The sequence below is a fragment of the Pinus tabuliformis genome, chromosome 2_2 (genome assembly GCF_031772625.1).
Source record: "Pinus tabuliformis cultivar Carrire ecotype Pingquan chromosome 2_2, CPIR1, whole genome shotgun sequence".
Lineage (NCBI taxonomy): Eukaryota > Viridiplantae > Streptophyta > Pinopsida > Pinales > Pinaceae > Pinus > Pinus tabuliformis.
This window is the reverse complement of record NC_142300.1, coordinates 683,079,652-683,096,093: the sequence shown is the minus strand read 5'-3', so window position 1 is coordinate 683,096,093 and position 16,442 is coordinate 683,079,652. Positions and strand designations below refer to the sequence as shown.

The 16,442-nt window shown below is 36.7% G+C and overlaps 1 pseudogene; it reads right to left on the bottom strand.

Moving 5' to 3' along the window:
* Positions 1 to 1,129: 1,129 nt before the first annotated feature.
* LOC149194510 (uncharacterized) overlaps positions 1,130 to 16,442 on the bottom strand; it is a 33,795-nt pseudogene continuing 18,482 nt past the window's right edge.

Below are 16,442 nucleotides of genomic sequence, written 5' to 3'. Positions count from 1 at the left end.
GATATTTTTGAATACCTAAAAGAGTATCTATTTGTATTTACTACATACCCTTGAATAATGTGATTTCCATTCTTTTTTATTTAGGTTGTACTACATATTTTTTTTAAATGATATCTGTTCCTTTTTGTCAAATAGAGGATTTGCAATACTTTTCCTTGAAAAAGGAAAAAGGAAACCACTCAGGTTGTAGAACACCATCATTTTTTTATCAGTAACTGTACATTGATGTATGACATAAAAAAATTTGACTCCTAAAGATGAATAGACAAAATTTTAGATGTTTGAAAGCAGTTGTTTTGCAAGCTTTATGTGCAATCTCTCACTTGAAAGGGATTGGCGTTAATGAGATAGATAATGAGCATGTTGAGATAGCAAACTTGTTGGTGAGACGGATATTTCTGTCATATCCCCAGCGCACTGGTCGTTCATCATTTAGGGAACATCCAACTAATTGGGAGTACATCAATTGGAGCATTGGGGGCTGTTTGTGAATCATACATAGATCTCCAACAAATGGCATTGGAGCTTTCATCTTGGGGCAGCCTTGGTGAATTATATATGAAGCTCCAAATATTGCCAATTATATCACCTATCCATCTAGCAGCTAATGTTACTATTGTGGGAAGAAAATTGTTCGTTTGTTCGTAAGTAATGTACCAAGAGATGAGACCGTGAGAAGGAGAATCGGGTGTCTTCTTTATGGCTTCCTACATGGGATAGCCATGGATATAATGAATCCTCTCCTCTCACTTCCTGGTATACGTCCTTGCCTGTTGTGTTATCTCCACTTGCATTCAATCCTTAAAATTTCCAGCAGAATGCATAAGTGATAAAATAAAGAAAGCATCATCAAGAAGCAAAGAGTGAAGGCAAAGGTGGATTATTTTGGTAATAGTAAAAGGGGTAATGCCTGACTTTGAAATGTTTTAAGGAAATTATAGATGAATTTTAAAATAAATATCAACAGTATTTTCAAACTTTAAAATTAATGAATGAAACATCACTCGTTTTCATAAAAATGTTTTCATAAATTTTACTATGTAACAGCAAATTTAAGCGAAAAATAAAATTATTACCTGCAGAATTACATTAATATCTGATATTCTGCCCTTGACAAGGCCTAACTTTAAGATCCCCCAACCTGCAAAATAACATTAATATCTGAAATTCTGGCCTTACTTGACAAGGCCTAAATTCAAGATCCCCCAGGAGGTGTGAGGCCACGATTTCTCCTTGGCCTTCATCAGTAACACCCTTGTCCAAGCAATCCACCCCTCCCATGACATCCTCTTTTCCCAAGTTGTACCCCACTCTAACATTAGCCTCAAACCTGTCTCTGCTTCCTTATCTGCTTCATCATATCTCCCCTGGGAATTGTATATCTAAGTAAGAACAACACGGGGCTCTCCTATGAAAGGATTAAGCTCATAGGCTTTTGCAAGAAGGGTCTCCGCCTTCTCATGGGTCTTCTCCCCACGGGGCATACAAACAGCTTCCCAATAGAAATCTCTGGCAGTCACCTGATCTGATGGAGCTCTGTAGTGATCAAACACGGGGGATCACAAGCTCTATTTCTTCAAAACCCCTCTTCTTCTTCTCTTCTTCATTCTTCTGATTCCTTTCATCTCTCTGGAGCAGCTTCTCCTCCCTCACAATTACAGTATAGAGAGCTCCCTTTCGAGAAATGGAATTCATCCAAAGCCCAGGGTTACCATCCCCAGGCCAGAGAGCAGTCCATGTATTCCCCTTATATGCTGTAATTTGTTTTCAAACACAACGTCCTAAAAATTGAATAGCTGATCAATAAAATCTGCCATCCTCATGAAGAGGAATATGGCAACCAATCTTCTGGGCACCTGAACATCCTCCCCACTTTTGATATGCTTCACTCTCACACCTTCAGCTAGCAATACCTTCTGTATTTTTCTTCTCATTCGGGAAGGACAACCCTTCCAGCTTCTCCTTGAATTGGATTCTGAGAATCTCATACTTCTCATGGATTCCATCAAGCCATTTGCCATTTTTGTCCTCAATTTCCAATTTTCGGAGCTCCATGTCTTCTTCCTCAACTTCTTTCATGGATTTATCTAATTCTTTGAGGGAAGAGACTAATTCTTCATCAGTAAAATGAAAGAGGAGATCATCATGGATGAGGGGTCGCTGACAGTCCAAGGCATCTAGTGGTGATAATCCAAGCCCTTTTTAGGCTAATCGAGACCTCCTGGAATCATCTCATGGGTCATGTAGCAGACTCGGTATGTTCTGAGGGTCAGAATATCATTTGCTACCTTATCATTGATATGAAGGGTTTCTTGAAGTCAATTTCCATAGATCCAAGGTCTGGAATATAGTATCGCCGAGCCAGGGAAAGTGCAAGGTCTCCACACGGAGAATCACCTGGAAGTAGCGTACACGGAGAAGCACCTGGAAGTACAAGCATCAATCTATTGGGTCGCATAGTATACCGTCTAATCATTTGGATGGGTAAGATTATTTTCATCGTCTAACACTGAAATCAAAGGCTCACAAATGTACACGTAACCCAAGAGGAAAGTTGATTTCAAAGGGAAACGCCTTACGGCGTAATTACATTTCTACATTAAAAAGTATTAAATAGATACTAAATAGATTAACGTCTTTAATACCATCTACTAATTGAGATAATTTCCCTCCTATCTAGCCATCAACATAAAATCAAGCATAAAAAAATGACAAAGAAGATAGATGATTTTCCCTCTAAATAGAGACCAATATAAGGATGAAGAATTATCATAAATGTCTATTGTGCTTGTTTAGGAAAGCTCCTTTTTTAATGCTCCATTTAAGAAGCACAAGTGTTGGAAGTTCATAGGAATAGTAATTGGATTTTTCAATGTTAAATGCTTCCTGACAAACAATATCAAATTTATCAAAGGAACTTAGATCAAGTGGTATCGTTCACGATTTTTGCTACAAAGTAGTCTGGGTTCAAATTCCCAGAGACATGTTGGCCTTGTGGCATTCATGAAATATTGGTTCTACTAGGTGGAATAGTTGCAATCATTTCTGTGATGTTACCAATTGTTCCTAGCAGAATCTACTCATTACTATTAAAAATAAAAAACGAAGACTATCAAATTTCTAGTTCATGACATGGAGTTTGTCCTACACAAAATTCTATTGGCTACCATTCTTCTTAACCATTTTCATAATAAACACCTTGTTGATCCAATGTTAATTCCATAAGTTATAAAATTTTGTTGTCCCTCATTTGAAAATAATTAGAACCGTGAATCTAGTCTTTCAATCTTTCCTCTAGTTGTCCCTTGGTGTTTTGTAATCTTTTCTATTTCACTTTACTCTCCATATTTTCAATCTTCCTCTCAGTATCCTTAGAGAATTGAAGCTAAAATGTCTAGGTAGCCTTAATTACACGTAGTTGAAATGTAGTTAGGAGTTCAAGAGTCTCACTAGGATGAAATGGATTAGGAGCTAAGGGTGTGCCTTTAGATTTTTCCTCATACTATATATGGATCCAATGGCCTAGCTAATAGTTTTTATGATTGAAAATAGACTCTTACCAAGAATCAACACAAGGCCACTTGAAATGAAGATGTAATAGAAGAACATGTCCCACCAAAGGAATAATGGTGAAAGCCACCCCATTTTTCTTATACAAGAAATATCAAATAGTGAAAGAGTCCATAATTCATATGGGTTATAGGAATTAAATATAGGATGATGATATAGTATCTTTCCCAGTTATATAATCATTCTCCCTAGTTACCTAGCCCACCACCACAAATATAAAAATGCAGTTATCCTAATTATGGAGCACCATCAACTTAGGAAAGGCCAAGAACTTATATAACTAATAAAAATGATGGTAGATAAGACCAAGAATAGAACCAAAAATGGCGAAGGGGCTCTAATACACAAAAGGAGATGGTAAAACAAGTTTTGATATGGGAATGGAGAATGCTTTTCTTCCAACAAAATACCCATCTCACTAAGGAATCTCAAGAAAGTCATAAAAATGACCTTGAATTCATAGAGGGGATAAAACCAAAAAAAAACCCATACCATAAAAACATGGAGAAAAGTACTTAGTATGAGAACTACAATTAACTACATGTTGCATATATCAAACCTTGATATCTTAATTTTAGATTAGGGTACCTCTCAATTAGTTTACTTATCCACCACCAAAATATTAAATAAAATATCCATATTCAATAGGTTTCGTGATTGAATGCCAAATTATTATTTCACCTTCATCAAACACACAACTATCATATGAAAGTCCCATCTCAAGCATAAAACATTCAATATCTATGAAGTACAAACCCCTTGCATTGAAAGAAATAAGGGTGTCATTTTCGTGCCCTTTCTTAGCCACAAGGAAGATAACCTCAATGATAAACTTTCCACATTATTCGTTTGGGTGTTGAGGGCATTTGAATAATAGAGTTGTGAAAAAAATAAACATAAAAAATCTTGAATTATTTGATATTTCCACTTATTCTTATATTCTTGTAAGAAAAATTTTATAGCAGCTTTTGGATAATCCTTATAATATTTTTATTTACTAATAGTATGTCTCACCTTTCCATATGTATTTTACTTCTTAATTCTATGGGTCATCACATGTCTAATTTTGTACTTTTTTTTTCTATCTTCAAATAAAATTCACGAAGAATATTCATACTTTTTTATGACCAATGTGGATTTTATGACCTATGCTTCTTTATTCATATAATAATTTTTTATTCTATGTGATTGGTTCTACCTTAGAAGTGGTTTGAATGACGTTTGTATGATTTTCTTATGTGAATTGATGTGGTCGACAAAAGATAATATTGACAGAATTTGATAAGCTAAAAAATTTGATCACCTTAATTAATTACCCCATGCTGGCAGAATTTGATAAGATAAAAAATTTGATCACCTTAATTAATGACCCCATGCCACCTTTGATGAATGATTTAGAAAATAAAGGGATCCTATTCTTTGGCCATATTTAGGGTTGCTAGCATTTGGAGGAAACAATAATGACCTCAAGAAATTTTATTCCTTGTAAATATAGGGATTTCAAATGACTAAAATGGAAATGAATCCCTTGGAATAGTGTACATAAAAATAAAAATATATGGGACAGCCCCCACCAATCAAGAGCTCAATGGGGGGTTTATATAGGACTCCTTTCAAGTTCAAATAGAGGAATAACTAATAGGCTAGGTAGTTAGTATTGTTCATTACATGTCCTTATTATTTTTCAACATAAATTGAAATGTGGAGAAGAGGCAGATTTCTTCCATCATGTTTTATGAAAATTTATGAATACAAGAGGCATAATTATTGTTCAAAAGTCTAGGGCAGAGATATTAGGTTATTTCACTTATAATGATAATTTCTTGTGAGGAATTTTTTGTTTCTTAATTAGGTTCTTCTTGTACTTAATTATTATTCTGTGTTATTTATTCATCACATAGATACCAAACCATAAAGAACAATGAGACAAAAGACAGAAGATGTAGGTGATCAACCAAGGCCAAAACCTCTCCAAGCTTGATAGGAAAACCCAACAATTTTTTTTTCTTATAGAATCTTCAATTTATGAATTCCAAGACCTGGAATCTTTACCAAGAAGCCTTCCAAGTCCAAGTCAATGCTCCTTCTTTTAGTAGGTCCTCTTTCCAGTAACTTCAACCTATCCTACAACTGCACCTTTGACTAGCCCAACAACTACAGCTTCAACTTGCCCAGAAACTGCAACTTTGACTACCCCTTTTACTGCAAATTCTACTGCAACTTCTACTACAACTTCAACTACAACTTCGATTCTCTTCTTAGGTAGATTATTTCTCTTATAGAAATTCACTTTCAGAACAATTCTTTTGGTGACCTAAATTTTCTTCTGCAACTTGAATTTATGGAAAAAATATATGCCCTAATTACTTTGCATGTGTGGAGATAAGTAGGCCAAAAGAAAACCTAAAACTTCAACTTCTTCTTCTTCCTTCGACCTCCTCTTCTTTGCACTTCTTTGCTTATTTATGATCAAACTTTTATGAATGTGAATATGTTATCAAAATGAGATTGAGGGCCCTATATATAGGCTTCCTTGAGCCTCCTATTAGGCCAACTTATTGCTCCATTATGCCAACTTGATGCTTCTATGGTTGACTTTGTCTTGGAGGGTCTTTCGACTCTAATTTGACTAAAGTAATTTTCTTTACAATATGTAACATGTCGAGAAAGGGTCATCCATGTATGAAAATAACTCAATAACTTTATAAAAAACCTAGAAGCACTCAATGGGTGATTTGACCTGTAAAATAAATTCTCTTGAGCACGAAACCCATCACTCAAGACTCACAATAATAAATTTTATTTTATCTTTTCATTAAATACATAAAATAATGATTACATATGTCATTATGAAGACTGAATCTAGTTACATATTTTAACACTCCCTCTTAACTGGGGAGGTATTCATAATACATACAAGGTATTTCAACATTCTAAATATGAAGCATTCTCATAGGAAGAGTCAGATTCATAACCTATTTTCATAGCATCATATCCTCTAGCATTGTAACATAGCAAGGCCTTGACTAACATATCTATCTATCCACAAGATTAGAGAACAATGTGGGGGAGACCAATGGTTTATTGAAATTTCCATCATTCTCTCTCTCGGAACATACCCCACTCAGTTTCTCTCAAAGTATGTTCCACCAAGCCTATTCTTGTCTTGGATTCCCAATCCTCAAACAATATCTATCCTCTATGACTACTCTTATCTTGGATGCCATACCACATTCTCAAAGAGTGTTGGATGTTGCATGCTTATCCAATCCTTTATTTTATCTTCCCAGGTGAAGATAATAATGATGTTTCTATCTCTCCTCATGGCCTTCACTAAGACTTACATTTGTTAGTCTTGGTCTAGTGCATGGCACATGAATCAAAGAACCATATTTTGTACTCCCTCTTAAAGAGGGATGTCAAACCCATTACATAAAAGGAATATACCAAAGCTCCCTCTTAATCAAGGACTCTTATAGGCTTCCTCTTGACTAGGGACTTTCTTCCCACTATTGTTTAGGTGGAGATCACAAGACAACCAATTTCTTGTAGAACTCCTTCCTTTGATGTCATGAATTTATTCCTTGTCATAGAGTCTACATCTTTCGAGACTTATTTTTAGGGTATATAAAATCCATCGAATTCATCTATGAGTCAATCATGTCATCATTCCTTTCATTGGAAAGTGATCCATTAGTCCAAATCCTATCTTCCTTCATGCCATGTTGCCTTTGTCATGCCATGGTTCCTGAAGGATCATTCATCATGCTATATGTGCATTAGTTTTGGAAGACATCCATAACTCTTCCCTTCGTAGCTTTGTATAAGCCCATCCAAATATTATTCAAAAAATAAGAAACCAAAATTACCTTTGCAATGGTCTTTCATCATGACATCTTCTTGTGAGCATCAACATCCCGCATAAATATTGACACATCTCCAAAATATATATACTCCCAAGGGTCTCTTTCTTTTTTATACATCATCAAGGTCTTCATATCTTTCATCAAGGTTTTATCTTCCTCCTCTTGACTAGTCCTTAACTATCCATGTCTCTACAACTATGACAAGCTCTGAAGAATCACCGCATTGACTTCTACCTACTTTTGTTGAGCCTTTCCACGTCTTTCCTAAGCCCAAGCCAACTTGTCATTTTTTGATTTGTGACTCTTGGTCTCTGCCCTCAAAATTCTTAATGTATTTGCTATAGCAAGAGAATAACCTCCTCCTTGTTGCCCAACTGATCTGTAGGGAGAGTCATGGGAGTTATAGTCTACCATTTTTCTCATCATCTTTGATTGTCTTCTTCCTCTAAGTATACTATGTCAGATAAACAAAATAGATACAAAAACCAAATCCATACCTCATTGACATTCTAGGGAGGCTTATCTCATTTGCAAAAAAAATCCACATTGGCCTTTAGATGTATACTCATATGAATATGAATACAATAACATCATGCATGACCATACAAATTGTATACCATGGTCATGCATGACAACCATAACCTTGACAATATTAGTTTTTTCCCATAGAGAGTGCAACCCAATTTGATACAACCTTGTAACATCAACTCCTTTCATATCTACCCATTTAACAGGCTTTCCTGGGCTAAACATGAGATGATATGTTACTTTGATAAGACTTCCCTCTAGTAGAAACCCAACCCCTCCAGGTGTCTAGCCCCTGAGTCACCTTTATTTTTCACTGACCTAGAGACATAGTCTCTCCCTTGGCAAGGCCTCCAAGTGACCGAAACTCTCTAATCACTCCCACATGCTTGCTTTCTAGTGACGGGGGTCTTTTCGAGTTAGATCTATGCTAGTGACCCTAAATTTTGAGCCACTTTTTTAGGTCTAGGACTCAGGCCTCTGCCCAGAACTGCGTGAAACTTCCAGAAATGATAAATAACATAGAGACAAAGGTTCTAAACGAAAGCTTGAATGAGGAATTGACTTGACCTCTCCCAACTAGGACTCACATTCTACCAAATACATGGTAAACATGAAACCTATAGGTCATGAATGCATATATGAGCAAAGTTATTTGAAACTTATCTAAATATTAACAAGAAGTATCAATGCCTTCTTACAAAACCTATCATAACACCATTTAGGTCATGCATTCATTAACCAAATATTCATAAGTAAAAACATGATAAGAGCCTTAACTTGAGTCTGCCATAAAACCATGCTTATAACCAGGATATAACAAGATATATAACAATGATAGAACAACCATGAAAGACACATAATAACAAGTATAATTAATAATCGAATACAAGAGAAATTTAGCACTTATTAACCATATGTAAAATCAAACCAAGTCAAGGACTTCCTCATACCACTGGACCATATATTGAATTGAACCAAATATTTCTTTCAACCAGTCACCCCCATGCCATATTCCAAGCGTGAATATGGGATCTGATGGGATAAACTAATCCATAAAAAATGAAGGGAATCCATAGGTTTAACCATATCCACCATCACCATACCATGATCTCACATAAACTGATGATGAGATCACAAAACAAAACTGAGATAAGATGCCTCATAATTCCTTCACCATCCCTTGAGGAATTTTATTGTCTCCACCCACCTATTGAGGGCTTCCTAGAGAAATCTATCTCCACCCCCAACTTGCTATATACATGAGAACACATCTCTCGGATCCAAAAACTTATGGAAATCTAAATATCAAACCAAAAATGAATCCTATCACACCATTTCTATCTCGAAATAGCAAGGCAAAGTTGACATTGTTGAAGAATTGGTAACTAGGTTCAGTCTTCATGAATATGATATGTACTTTTGATTCTTGTATTTTGTAAAATAAATAAAAACGATTATTATTATTTTTTAGCTTGGGTTTCTTGCCCAAGAAATTTGCTTTATAGGTCAAGCACTAATTGAAAGTGCTTCTAAGATTGTTCTAGGTCAAGAAGTCAAACAGGGACATTTTCATAATATGAAGACCCATCGAGCATCTTGTAAATTGTAAAAAGATTTATTTTTTGTATTTTATTGAGCCTTCCAAGACCAAGTCGACCTACAAGTTGGAATTTGTACCCATGGAAGACTTGTATATATAAGATAGTTTGACTTCATTTGGACACATTCATTCATATCTCTCTCATGTGAAGGAAGAAGCAAAAACTGGCAAGCAAAGAAGACAGAAGAAAGAGAAGAAGTGTTTTGGATTCCTCTATCTCTCTTTCTCTCCACACGTGCGAAGAAGAGGGTTGAAATTTTGTATCTTTTTCACTAGGGCTTCAGTGTGGAGGTTCAATCTAATGAAAAAGAGTTGAAGGAAGGGCCTACAAATTCCCATTCTAGATCCAAAAGACAAATTAGGTCAAGCGAGGCATCTTGAGGAAAATAAGATGCAGTTCTAGTCCAGACGTGTGCGGTCGAAGTCGCAGATCTTCAGCTAGGGCTGAAACTATGTGGCTAGTGGTAAAAGTAGTGTTTCTAGAAGATATTATATTGGGTTTAAAAAGAAGTGAAGAAAGTACATTCTTGACAAGCTGGTCTTGTTCTTGGAAGGGTTTTAGTGTTGATTAAGGGTCTTGGTATCCATCAATAAAGAATTTATAAGAAGAGATTGAAGGGTTTTCCTCTCAAGAGGAGAGGTTTTTCCCTGGCTTGGATCTTACATCTTGTGTACTTTTATCTTGTTTATCTTCTTTTTTTTGTAGTTGTTTGATGATTGAATAACACACAATAATAATAAGAAGAAGAATATAATCCTAATAAGTAAAAATACATCATAAGAAGTTATCATGGTTAGAAGAATCATTAATGTCATGTTGCCTTATACTCTTCAACATGGTATTAGAGCTATGGTTCGCAAAAGGCATGAAGAAGGTCAACTCTATTAAGAATAATCTTGACAAGAAATGTTCATCATTATCAAGTCTTGTCAAGCAAATTTTCAAAGAAGTATGGAATAGTCTCTTCTCTTCCAAAGATCTCAAATCTTCAAAGAATGACGGATTGTTCTCGGCCCTAACCAAAACATTCAAGATGAAAATACATGGGTGATAGATAGTGGAGCTACATGAAACATGACTGGATATCACAAGAAACTCAAAACCCTATCCAAAGGGAAGTCCTCATACTCTCTGGAGCTTGGTGACAACAAGATCTATCTGGTAAAAGGCATTGGATCTACATCAACAGAGCTAGAAGGAGGAGGTAACATTCATCGCAACAACATCCTATATGTTTTACGTTTGTGAAAAAATCTTATTTTTGTTTCATCAGTATAAGAAAAATGAGATATATTTGATTTTATAGACGATAAAGTAGTGGTTTGGGCTAAATATTCCAGCATTAAAAAAGAAAGAACCATTGGACTTCGAGAAGGAAGACTCTATAAAATCTCATCTCCTATAAATCAAGCGCTTGTCCACATTGAGATAAGTCGATGTGAAATTTGTCATAGAATATTGGGTCATATTCACTACAAGACCTTGAAAACTCTAAGCTCCATTGTAAATGGAATACCAAATCTCAAAGAATACCATGAAGGAGTTTGCAAAGGCTATGCTCTGATAAAGAACGCAAAGAAAACATTTGAAAATAGTACATCTGGAGCTCAAGAGATTATAGATATCATCCACTCTGATGTATGTGGCCCCACATCTAAATCACTTGGAGGTAATCTATATTATGCTACTTTCATTGATGTTCATTCAAGGAAAACTTGGGTTTATTTACTTAAATCCAAGAACAAAGTATTCATAAAATTTCAATAATTCAAGGCAGAGATAGTAAATCTTACAAAAATAAAGATAATTATTCTAAGGTCAGACAATGGCAGTGAGTATACTTATAAATAACTCATTTCTTTCTGTAAGGAGATTGGGATTAAGGAGAAGCTTATAGTTCCATACAATCCCAAGCAAAATGGAGTAGTTGAACGAAAGAATAGAGCTATAGAAAAAGGTGTCAAAGCTATGCTCCATGACCAAGATCTACTGAAATTCCTATGGGGAGAAGCAACAGAGACTGTAGTATACATTCAAAATACAAGTCCTCATAGGTCACTTGGTAATATAACTCTATAAGAATTCCTCACTAGGAAGAAACCAAATATTGGTCATCTCCGGATATTTGGGTGTCTTGTATACATTCACATTCCCAAGGAAAAAATAAATAAGCTATATCCTACAAGCAAGAAATGAATATTTTCTGGATATAGGAACTCTTCAAAGGCTTACAGGATCTACATAAAATAAGGACATCAAATAGAAGTAAGCAGATATGTAATTTTTTATGAGATCATTTCCTTCAAGAAATATAAAGATCACCCATCCAATTCTGATGAGGAGAATCTTCCTATGTTTGAGGAATAACTTAATAACAAAGAAGAAGTTCCTCATCATGAAGAAGAAGGTCTCAGTGAACCAATATCTCTCCATGAAAGAAGAAATATACCTAACTAGTTAACTTCTACACTTCAAGAAGCATAAGGTCACACCCCAAGAGAAAGATTCAGGCAAAGAAAGAAACCGAAAATATAGCCAGGATATGCAACATACATGTCAAAGCTCATTGAAGATGAAACTTCCACTTTCGAAGAAGCAACCAAACAATAAGAATGGAAGAATGAAATGAACAAGGAATACCAATATATTATGAAGAATGGAGTATGTAAATTTCTCCCAATGTCAAGAAACAAATCAATGGTAACCTCTAAGTGCTTGTATAAGATCAAGCATGATGGAGATGGAATCATAGACAAATTCAAGGTTGTATTCATGGCTCAAGGCTTCTATCCGGAAGAAGGCATTGGATATGAAGAGACCTTTTCCCCCACAACAAGGTATACCATGATGTGATCTCTAATATCTCTGGCAACAACAATGGGATGGAAGGTACATCAAATGGATCTCAAAACAACATTCTTGAATGGTAACATAGATGAATAAGTCTACATAGAGAAACCATTTGGATTCAGAGTAAAGGATAGGGAGACTCATGTTCACATATTGAAGAAGTCACTTTATGGCCTCAAGCAAGCTCCTAGGGCATGGTATGCTAGAATGGATGCATACTTGCAAAGGTTGAGTTTTAGGAAAAGCACAACAGATCCCAATATCTACATCAAAGTAGAGAAAGATGAAATTTTTATCACTCTTCTATATGTAGATGTTCTTATATTAACTGGTAATGAAGAAATAATTCAAGATTTTAAGAAAATGTTGGCAACCAAATTTGATAGGAAGGATCTAGGACTTCTGTATTATAATCTGGGACTAGAAGTCTGGCAGGAACTAAAAGAGATATTCTTGAGACAAGGAAAGTATGTGATCAAGATATTGAAAAGGTTTGACATGATGGAATGCAAAGCCATGACAAATCCAATGATCACAAACTTGAAAATGTTAAGTAATTTTGAATCCAGTCTAGTCGATCCTACTAAGTATAGACAACTGATTGACTCTTTGATGTATCTCGTGAATAATCCTCTAGACATATGTTTTGCAGTAAATGTTCTTAGTCAATTTCAAATGGAGCCAAGACACTATCATTGGATAGATTTCAAGCATTTACTGCACTATCTATAGAGAACCGTCCATTACTGCGTGAAGTATGAAAAAGGAAAATATGTTCATCTTGAAGGATTTTCTAATTCTGATTAGGGAGGCAATGAGAAGGATCGAAGATGCACTACAAGAGGATGTTTTAGCTTGGGATCCTCCATGGTCTCTTGGATGAGGAGAAATCAAGAAACAGTGGCTTTGATTACTGTTGAGGTCGAGTACATTCCACCCTATGTAGTGAGCAGGGAAGCAGACTAGTTAAGGAAGATGTTATATCATATGTTTGTAGGACCATTGGATCCGACCATAATACATTGTGATAATACCAGCTATATTAGACTTTTTTAGGACCCAATATTTCATCGAAAGGTGGAGCACATAAAAAACAAGTACCATGAAATTTGAACGTTGGTACAAGATACTATACTAAAGTTGGAGTATATCCCCATCGACGATCAAACTGCTTATATTTTAACAAAATATCTTCCGAATAAGAAGCTTGTGTATTTTAGAAACAAGCTTGAATGGGTTGACCTATCTTCCCTAGTTGAGAGGGAGAGATAGACATGTCGTTCTTGCCTTCATTTTGGATGAAATAATGGAGGATTGAGTAATCATCTAGCATTCAATACACTTTGAGGATATGGTAGGACATCGAAGATAAGAGTAAGAAAGAGGAATGATATTCTTTGAGGGTTGGGGACACAAGATAAGAATAGTGCTAGAAGGTCATACTCAGTGAACACCCGAGTGGGTATGTACCTTGAGAGACAATGATGAAGGTGTCTATAATCATTGGTCTCACCAACATTTTTCTCTGATCTATTGAGAGATAGTGTTTTCAGTCAAGGCCCTGTGATGTCACAATGTTGCTTATAATAATGTTGTATATGGATTACCTTTCTTGAAAGAAATAATATCCCTCTGAAAGAGCGGTGAATCAAAACGGCGAAGCAAAGGAACGACGTCAAAGGAGTGGATCAGTGATAGGAGGATTCTCTCAATGGAAGAGCGTAAGAGAGTGTAAGCAAGGAAGAGTGTAAGTCAGGCTAGGTAAGGGTCGGGGTGGCGTACGGGGAGGGATAGGGAAAGGAAAGGGTAGAAAGGAGAAGGGATAAAGGAGAAGGAAATAAAGGAGGAAAGAGATAAGGAGAGGAAATAGGGGAAGGAAATAAGGAGGAGAAATAAGGAGGTGAGAAAGTACCTGACGTTTTGCAAGGGTAAAGCTGACAGAGGCTCTTCGAGCATTGATGAATACGGCTCTAGCCATGGCTAGCTCTCAGAGAATTTCATTCTCTTCGAGCAAGATGGAAAGAGAATGGGGAAGGAAGGGAGCTCTTGGTCCCTCTTCCTTCCGCCTTCAACCCCCTTCCTTTCATTAATGGTATGGTACGACAGTGGCAGCTCTTCGAGCCATTGCTAGCTCGAAGAGAATTTCATTCTCTTCGAGCTGGTTCTCTTTTTTGGAAGAAAAAAAAATAGAGAACCAAACATTGCTCTCAGATAATTTCATGCTCTTCGAGCCATGGCTAGCTCCCAGAGAATTTCATTCTCTTTGAGTTGGTTCTCTTTTTTGGAAGCAAAAAAAAAGAGAACCAAACCTTGCTCTCAGAGCATTTCATGCTCTTCGAGCTGGATGAATACCCTCCAGGGGCAAGGATCCATTCTATGGTTCAAAGAGACAGAGAAAAGGATCCATTCTCCCTCTCCCTTATGGTCACTTTAAATGGTGTAAGCCTCTCCTTCTCCTTTATGGTCGACCAGCATAATGGCACCTCTCTTGAGAATCCATTCTTTGGCTCGAAGAGTCCATTCTCTGGCTCAAAGAGACAGAGTCATATTCATCAATGCTCGAAGAGCTCCTTATGCCTACTTGAGTGACTAACCCTTTGATGAAAAATGGATACATTAGTTTCACCCCAGCCCTGGGTAGACTATTCACCATCTTCCGGGCACCTTTCCTGTGGTGAAATCCAACTATGCAGCCACTATATATAGCCATTCTCTAAATAACCTGATACTTTCCTTTCAAATTATTTCACATATTTCAAACCAGTTCATATATCATGGTGTGAAGCCGCTTGTCCCTCGGGGGCATGGAATTCTTAATTCGTTCAACTTGAAGCACTCGACTCCCTTTTATTGAAGTCTGAAATATGTTGGAAAGTGGGGAACTCCCTGTTAAACTCGGTAAGTGGCCCAGATATCTGCTCGCGACTTTCTGCGGCGTATAGTATCGTGGCGACCATTCTGCCCATGAGCATAACATCGAACAAGTGGGGGTCCTTCCACTCCACCACATGGAGTCAGGAATCAAACTCTTCTGATCGCAAGGTTATCAGTACCTTGGGTAGAGCTGGTACCAAGATGACTGGTGTCTTGATCTCATTTCGGAATGTGTTTTCCCCTTGTGCCCCCCATTCATACAACCCAATCTCCCCATCCAAGAACCAAATCAAGTTGGTCCAACGTAAGTCGGGCTAGGTAAGGGTCAGGGTGGGGTATGGGGAGGGATAGGGAAAGGAAAGGGTAGAAAGGAGAAGGGAGAAAGGAGAAGGAAATAAAGGAGGAACGAGATAAGGAGAGGAAATAGGGGAAGGAAATAAGGGTAAAGCTGACAGAGGCTCTTCGAGCATTGATGAATACGGCTCTAGCCATGGCTAGCTCTCAGAGAATTTCATTCTCTTCGAGTAGGATGGAAAGAGAATGGGGAAGGAAGGGAGCTCTTGGTCCCTCTTCCTTCCCCCTTCAACCCCCTTCCTTTCATTAATGGTATGGTACGACAGTGGCAGCTCTTTGAGCCATTGCTAGCTCGAAGAGCATTTCATTCTCTTCGAGCTAGTTCTCTTCTTTGGAAGCCAAAGAAGGAGAACCAAACCTTGCTCTCAGAGCATTTCATGCTCTTCGAGCCATGGATAGCTCTCAGAGAATTTCATTCTCTTCGAGCTGGTTCTCTTTTTTGGAAGAAAAGGAAAAGAGAACCAAACCTTGCTCTTCAGTATTGAGAATAACCATGTACCATTTATGAATACCTCCCTAGTTAAGGTGGATGTTGAAGAAATTGTAACTAGGTTTAGTCTTCATAAATATGAAATGTACTTTTGATTCTCATATTTTGTAATTATTATTATTATTGAGTTTGGTTTTCTTTCCCAAGATTTTTTTTATAGGTCAACCAATAATCAAAAGTGCTTCTAGGATTGTCCTAGGTCAAGAAGTCAAATAGGGACATTTTAATAATATGAAGAGCCTGTCGAGCATCTTGTAAATTGTAAAAATAATTATTTTTGTATTTTACTGAGCTTTCCAAGACCGAGTT